Raw genomic sequence first — 8,335 nt, forward strand, 5'->3', positions numbered from 1 at the left:
TCTTAAGCAGCCCTTAATGTCGATCATGGATCACATCGATCCACCAAGGCAAACAGTGAATATTTGTGTTGTTTAATTCATTTGAGACATTGTGTTTTCCTCAGTGCATAACGGACACATCACAGGTATATTTTTCATCTGTAAATGTTAGAAAGTCATGCAAATATATCCATTTTGCTGTCAGGAGCGGGCGAGGCTTACGTGAGTGAACGAGCGCTGCTGCGTGCTAAACATATGGAACACAATAGAATAATGGCGCAATAATTCTGAATAAAATATGCTTTCTGCTAAAATATTGGTTGTTGGACATTACATGTGACACATAGAATTTTAATCCTACATAAGTGAATTTTTATCATAACAATAACTGTTATACTACAGCCCTACTATCTCAAATGAGTTAATGTGAGTTCCTCTTATCAGTTAAAATGTAGTCTGATTTCTATTATTTATTTTCATTTTTAATTCAGTGGTTTTAACTTTTAATTTAGTGTTTTTAATGCTTTAAAGAGCAATTTTAGATTGTAATGTTTTAATGTTCTACTAATAACCATACAGCTGTCATAAAACCCGAGAGAAAGGCTGGACGGCTAGAAACTGCTGATCAACTGAATGTGCAAGTAGCAACTATGTTAAAATGTTTTCATATATCTTCAAAAAAAAAAGTAATTACATTTTGGGCACAATACTTTAAATATAGTTGGTTGTAGCCTATTTTTTATTTTTTTTTTGATTATTGCATTTTCTGTATACTTTTATTTCTTGACTAATAATAAAGTCAACTAATTGTAGCCTATGTGAGAGAGTCAGTGGTAATATCAATGCGTTCCTATTGGTCAGTGTTAGAGGAGCTCAGCTTAGCCTGACAGTTAGCCTGCCCCGGACCAGGTTAGTTTCCCAGCATAAGTTGCCACAGTGACTAGCTTGATCTAGGCCTATGTTAAAACTCAACTGTTTAACTCTAGGGGAGTTGGAAAATGAGCCTATTTTCAAAAATAGTGGAGTGTTTCTTTAAAGGGGTCATATGATGTTGCTAAAAAATTTAATTATTTGGTGTATTTGGTATGTTTGGTGAAATGTGTTTATGTGGTTTAAGGTTAAAAAAACACATTATTTTCCACATACTGTACATTATTGTTCGCATAAACACATTTCATTACACCAAATACACAAAATAATGTTCTTTTTAGCAGCATCATATGACCCCTTTAATGTTCTGCCTTGCATCTCCTTTTGTGCCCCACTGAAAATAAAAGTCAAACACATTTGGTAACAACATGATATTTGTATTCTTAAGTGAATATAGCTTTTAATTTGTTACGTGACACTATTTATATTAGCCTATAATATACTTTATACCTCTTTGTGTGTATTTGAATGTAAATGCGTTTCTTTGCTAGACTTATATAGAAGGTTTGTGCTCTAAACATGTATTTGTAACGGTGTATATAACCTGTATTGTATAAATAATAAAGAAATGATGACTGAATGTGATGTGTTAATAAATTATTACACATACAGGCTACTTTACCTCGTATTAAGTATGTGAGATTTTTAAAACAAGCAGAAAATGTTAATAGTAACTTCATTTCAACCAACTGAAAATCAACGTCGATTCAACGTGAGGTAAGCGAACCGATTGCGTCGATTTTCCGTTAGTTTTGAATGGCGTGCCTGACGTTGGATCAACGTTAACGTTACCTGACACAATAGTGACACTCGGTAAATAATCTCTTTCCGCATTACATACAATTATCGTATTGATCTAAACACTTTAAATGATTGAAAGCACACACCTTTCTTCAGCCGAATCACTGACGCAGGAGCGCGGCGCAGCCTTATGACGTCATAACCACAGACCAAAATAAAAGTCTTGTTCACACGCCAATAATTCAGAAGAAGAATCCATAAAACATTAATTTTTTTGAATGTGTACTTACCCAATCGTTTTGGATTGACCTTGAATATCTAATATTCAAATTCACAAAATTAAAGATTCGACTATCTGGTAAAGATATATTTTTGTTATATAAAAATAAGGGTTTGGAGCAAAATTTGGGGATTAACTTAATACTTATATATGGAAAATACCATATACACAAACAGAAATGTAATAATAATAAACCTAACATTATATTATTTAAAATTGAACTTAAGCATTATATTGAGGCCCTAAAAGATGCAAGAAATAAAAAAGTGAAACAGATGTATAGAATTTTTGAATCCTTTTCTTTTTGGAACTTTTTGTAAGTTTTTTCCCCTGTATATATATATTTTTTTCTCTCTCTCTCTCTCTCTTTTTTCTCTTTCTGTTGTTTCCTTTGATGCTATTATGCATGTAATAGATAATAGTTCAATACATTGTGATCCTCTGTATATGTATGTTGTTATTGTTATGCAATAAAAAATTTAAAAAAAAAAATTGTTCACACGCTGAAGAATACAATGTTTACATTAGAAAACAAATACAAATAACAGATATGGGATTAATTTAAGGGGTGAACTGCAGAGCTATCATAACTCCAAAACTATGAATACCGTCGAGCTTTGTTTGAAAAAGCTTTCTGTACTGTGCTTTTAATTCGTGATAAACTACAGAGCATTTGTGATATATATATTCTCAAGGATAAATTCCGGTATCTTGATCTTCACATTATGAAGGATTGGAAAAAAAAAACTTATGAATATTTCAAACTCATTAGAAGTGTGTAGATCAAAAAATAAATATTTGGTTCTCTGGAGATTTCACTTTTTAATTTATTAACTGAAACGGAATCCTTGGGACAATAGAAATAATAGGATAATGTAATCTTACTTCGTCCAGGAATATAAGGGCAACAATTCAGATTTCAGCTTTATTTGGTTAAAGTGGATTATATTAATTAGGTCCATGACTGTAAAGGATTACAACTATTTTAGTTCGGTATTATATTCGCACATTCGGACTTCCGTATTCAATATCTCTCGCCAGTGGTGTATGTAGAAAGATTTATATCAGTTATCTGAAAGTATGACAGTATACTACAATCCATTTTTTCTTTCAAATATACGGTTTTCAAAAGTGGATAAATGCGTTGTTTCCTATGGGAGCATGTGACGTCATCAGCGTCTAAGGGACTGTGAACAAATTACATGATTTACAACAAATAGGAGAAGACATTATGAATGTACAACTCTGGTCACATCTAAAATATTCCATATACCCATCTCCACCTCAGCTTTAAAGGGGTCATATCCATGATTTCGGAATGGAAGTTATTGATATGTCCCTCTGGGATGGTCATATCGACCTTGTTATCTCTCTGCAGCCTCAGCTGAGTTGGCTTGGGTAGGGCAGGAGGGATTTATTGACTTTTTGAAAGGTCTAAACTAAAGAAAATTCACTCATTGCTCTACAGTTCTCTTGAAGTTACATCATTTGGTGGCTTGATTACAAATGGGGCAATGACTTTATTGAATAACCATACATATTCAGACAGTAAATTAAAGTATTAAAGGGGTCATATGATGCTGCTAAAAAGAACGTTATTTGGTGTATTTGGTGTAATGAAATGTGTTTATGCGGTTTACGGTTAAAAAAACACATAATTTCCCACATACTGTACATTATTGTTTCTCCGCTATGCCCCACCTTTCTGAAACGCGTCAATTTTTACAAAGCTCATCAGTCTGAAAAAGCAATATAATATATGCATAATGAATCTCTCACAATCGCCAGTCACCGCAGATTAGCGTCACACAAAGGAGGGGTTTGGAAAAATGAATCGTTGCACAATCGCCAGTCACCGCAGATTAGCGTCACGCAAAGGAGGGGTTTGGAAAAATTAATCGTTGAGCGAATAGTTTAGGAGTCGTTGAGCAAGTAAGGTCAAAGTAAATGCATATTATAAAACAATGAAAGTGTTTTTTGACCTTGCATGCATGTCAACCTGTTGTTGGGGACTCCCAAAACCAAAATATGAACCTTTCATTTCCCATAATAGGGGCACTTTAAATACCTTGGTACAATTCTGGACTCTCAGCTGAGTTTCTAAGAGATGCTCGCAGTATCTCCTCGGACAACTCAGCGGCCTCTGTGTTCATCAGCAGATCTTACAAGTGTTTCTTTCTTAGTTTTTTGTTTACCTTGTGTGTGTATAGACCCTTTTCACATTTTCAGGGCTCTCAGAAGTGGAAGTCATCATAGGTGTGTAAACTTCTATAGTGATGAATGGAAACTGCAACAAATATATTTTTGTGCTTTCATTTGCTCCACTAGCAAAAAAAAAAGAAAAATTAATGATAGTGTTTCAATGATTTTCCAAAAGAGGAAAAAAAGGTAAATAAATGACACGATGTTGATTAGTCACAAGACTGAAAGATTTCCCTCAGCCTTCGTATAGAAACACAATTCGTTTTATGTAATTGAATGGCAAGGTGAGAAAACACAAAGTATAGTGTTGAACATGTACGTTGATATATATATATATATTTCTAGATTTACGATGCTAATAATTGTGGAAATGCATTATCATTCGCATTTAAAAGACATCAGTGTGTAAATGGGACTTTTATTTTGGTGTGGTGTTGTGACGTCACAAAGCTGCGCCGCGCTCCTGCATCTGTTGTGATTCGCCTGAAGAAAGGTTTCTGTTTTTGTTTTTAAATCAATGCAAACTCTACTGTCAATTTAAACGTTTTTACAAGCTACGATAATAAATAAATCAATCTTAAGTATAACGTTGTAATAGTTTACTTAGCGTTATTTTTGTGAGTAAAGCGCGTCCTCTTATTAATAACAGAAAATGTGCGTCTCATTTCGCTCCCTTGTATCGTGAATAAGTACATCGTTCAAGTTCGAGAAAGAAGTGATGAGAGAAACTGAGAATCCGAATCAACTGAACCGAATCATCCGTAAAATGATTCAGTGATTCGAATTAGCGCGCGCTGACGATAAAAGAACAACAAACATGTTCAATGAAAACTCAGGTGAAAAAGTGCAGTAAAATACACTTAGTACACTTACATAATGTACTTAAAGTGCTTTATTTTCGCACACTAATTTGGTACTTAATTTAATAAAAATTATTCTTTAGTACTTTTAATAACCTTAAGAACATCTAAGTGCACTCGACTGAGCTGTTTTGCAACACCATGAATATGAACTAAGATGTGCTTTTAACATACAAAAACATTTATTAAGTTACCACTTGTATCTTTCATACACTTCTAAATATACTCGTTAGTATATATAGTTAGGATAACTATATAAAAGTGTAATAACATTGAACTGATTTTTAAATAATTCAAAGCACACTTTTAAGAAATACACTAATAAAAGTCCTCTGTATATTTTTGCAGTAGTATACTTTATTTCAATGCACTAAGAATCAATTTAAATCTCAGTGGTATTTATTGCTACTGACGTACTACTAAAGTAGAAATATTCTATTAATTATTGTATTTATAGTGTAAAAGTTTTACCATTTCATTTAGCACAAAAAATAAGAATGTGCTACAAATGTACTTGCTGCTATTTAAGTATTTTTTAGTGCTTTCAAGTATACTTTATTTTTACCTGAAATCTTTACAAACCAACTGCAAACGTTTTCATAAAAATGTAATCTATTTAATATTACGTTCAAATAATTGAATACCTAATATAAATCACAAATGCCTAAATATGTATTTTAATCAGGTCACTTAAGTCCATTAACTATCACTGTATATGACTTCTTCTTTTACCAGTGCGCTGACTAATGAACTAGGCTGCTGACAAGAGATTTAGTTTGCATTTATTTTTTCTATCTCTTAATTATTCTCTCATTAAACAGGACAAAGTGTCCAAACACAGAAAAACTCCTGGTGGATCAACTGAGATTCACGTGACACACAATTATAAAGATGCCGTTTATTAAAAAGGAGAGTGAGGACATCAAGATCGAAGAAACGTTTAGAGTCAAACATGAAGATACTGAGGAACAAACAAAGATGGAGTTTATTAAAGAGGAGAGTGAAGACATGAAGATTGAAGAAACATTCAGAGTCAAAGATGAAGATACTGAGGAACAAACAGGTTGGTTTTCATTCTCAAAGCTGAACTCACTCATTTGATCCTTATTAAAATGTTCAGCTCTACAGAAATGAATGGTATTTATGAAGAAGGTCACATGAGTGTAGTAATGAACCCTTTCACACGTGATTTTAAAATATTCTAGCTAAGCCCCAAGGGTGAGTTGTTTTAAGGCCAATTCACACCGCACGACAAACGCCAACAGACTAGTCTGTCAGAGTTTGTTGGATCCGTGTGTTACCCCTGTCGGCGTTTGTTGGCGTTGGTCGGTGTTGGTTTTAACCCGACTGAACATGTTTAATCGGCGTTTGTTGGGTCGTGGAATGTCTGAGCAGTGTGATATGATTTTCCAACAAACTCTGACGTAGGGATATGCCGGTATCAAATTTTCATGTTGCGATTAATTGCTAATGCTTTTATCACGGTATACTGTAGCAAGACTGCAAGTAGGTGCTGGGTGCGCTTAGGAAAATAACTTTAGAAATGGCAGGTTTCTGGACAAACCAGAAAGAGGAACAATTTTTGGATCTTTGGGAGGAGAGGCCAGAGCTTTATGCGGTGGGTGTGGCCGAGTAAACCAACCGCAACGCGAGGGGGAATGCGATCAGATCGATCGCTACAGCGCTTGGGAAATTTCACAACGGAAATTTATTTGACAATATATTATTATTATAATAAAACTGCCTTACAATATTACCAAAGACATTAATAACAGTATCATTTTGATTGTTGTACAAGATCATCCATTTTCCCCCTAGTTAGTTCGCCCTGACTTGAAGTCTGTTGGTGTCTGTTGGGGCAGTGTGAACGAGTTATGTGAACATGACAGTTATTTTTCATAAAATTCTAAATCCAGCGGCTAACGTGTCTGTTGGCGTTTGTCGGTGCGGTGTGAATTGGCCTTTAGGCGACTATTATTTTAGAATGTATCGCCATATTGTTTCCATGGCGACACGTCATGCTTGTCATGTGACACACCACAGCCACAATAGACAATTACCGGTTTGTAAACATTCAGGATGCGCGCGCATCATGGTTCAGCTAGAGAATTTCACGGATACGGTACAACATAGTTAGGTTTAAAAATATTATAAATTATATTGATTAGATGTAATATGCGTAGAACATTTTGAAAATGACAAGAGCTTGTCACCCAGCGATAAGCACTGTTATTCAACGAAATTGACGTTAGAGAGTGCGATAGTCTTAAAGATCCGAAACAGGGATGACGTTTGTTGTGGGCGGAGCCTATCTGGAGGCAGAAAATGACGGTTTTCAAGCGGCAGTCTATGGAGCCATGGAATAAAAGAATAAAAAAAGGTAAATTTGATTTTATATTTCAAAATTATGACTTTATTCTCGCAATTCCGAGATTATATCTCACACAACTGATCATTCTCTCTTTTCCCCTCGGTTCTTCTGGCTTTTTCTCTCAGATTTGACAAACTCACTATTTTTGAGTTAAGTCGAGTCATAAAGTCCGAATTAGCAGATATAAACTTGCATTTGCGAGAAAAAAGTCAGAATTTTGAGATAAAGTAAATAAATGTTTTGTAAAAATGTTAATAGTAAGGTTTAAATAATATTTCTAATAGTAAGGTTTAAATAATATTTCATGCTGTAACTGTAGGGCTAATACAATACGTCCCCTATGAACAGCATATGTGAATATTATGTAGACCTATTGTTTAAATCGAATTTATGCTTTAAAAGTAGAGTAATCATAGCAGTTTTCTATGGGATGATATTAGACTCTAAATGATTAATAGATGCACGCACAATTATCCATGTACTGCATACATTTTATACATGTATCTTACTAACCACAAACAAATGCCTTTCTATTTGAGTCTGTGGAATTCAGGATTAAATGATTGTGCAGCGATTTGTACAAATACAGACATGTTTGTGAATAAAAATGTTCTGTTCTGCATTAATATATCATAAATTGCTCAAGCAAAAAGGAATCCGTGCATATGTGGATCAGGTGACACGCGTGCATTAATTGACGTGTAGTTCGAGTCGATCTTGTTCGGTTCATTTGGATTTTGAGACTTAATTTTCACGGTTTACAGCATTTCACGTCCCCCCCCACACACAACTACCAACGAACAAGGCCCAGTGCAATTCATTAACGTGTACACGATTTGAAAAAATCGCAAATGTGCGTCACTACACTAAAACAAATGCTTTTCAACCGGTGTCTGCAGAGTTAAGAATTACATTAATGTGCAGCATTTTGTTCAAATAGAGACATATTTGTGAATACAAATGTTATAGTTT

The 8,335-nt window shown here is 34.2% G+C and overlaps 1 protein-coding gene across 1 annotated transcript in view; it reads left to right on the forward strand.

Annotated features, from left to right (window-relative positions):
• The window catches only part of LOC107698818 (gastrula zinc finger protein XlCGF57.1-like), a 66,682-nt gene that overhangs the window by 48,713 nt on the left and 9,634 nt on the right, over positions 1-8,335 (forward strand). The gene's annotated exons all lie outside the window — the stretch shown is intronic.

The sequence above is a fragment of the Sinocyclocheilus anshuiensis genome, unplaced genomic scaffold (genome assembly GCF_001515605.1).
Source record: "Sinocyclocheilus anshuiensis isolate Anshui unplaced genomic scaffold, SAMN03320099.WGS_v1.1 scaffold1447, whole genome shotgun sequence".
In the NCBI taxonomy this organism is placed as follows: domain Eukaryota; kingdom Metazoa; phylum Chordata; class Actinopteri; order Cypriniformes; family Cyprinidae; genus Sinocyclocheilus; species Sinocyclocheilus anshuiensis.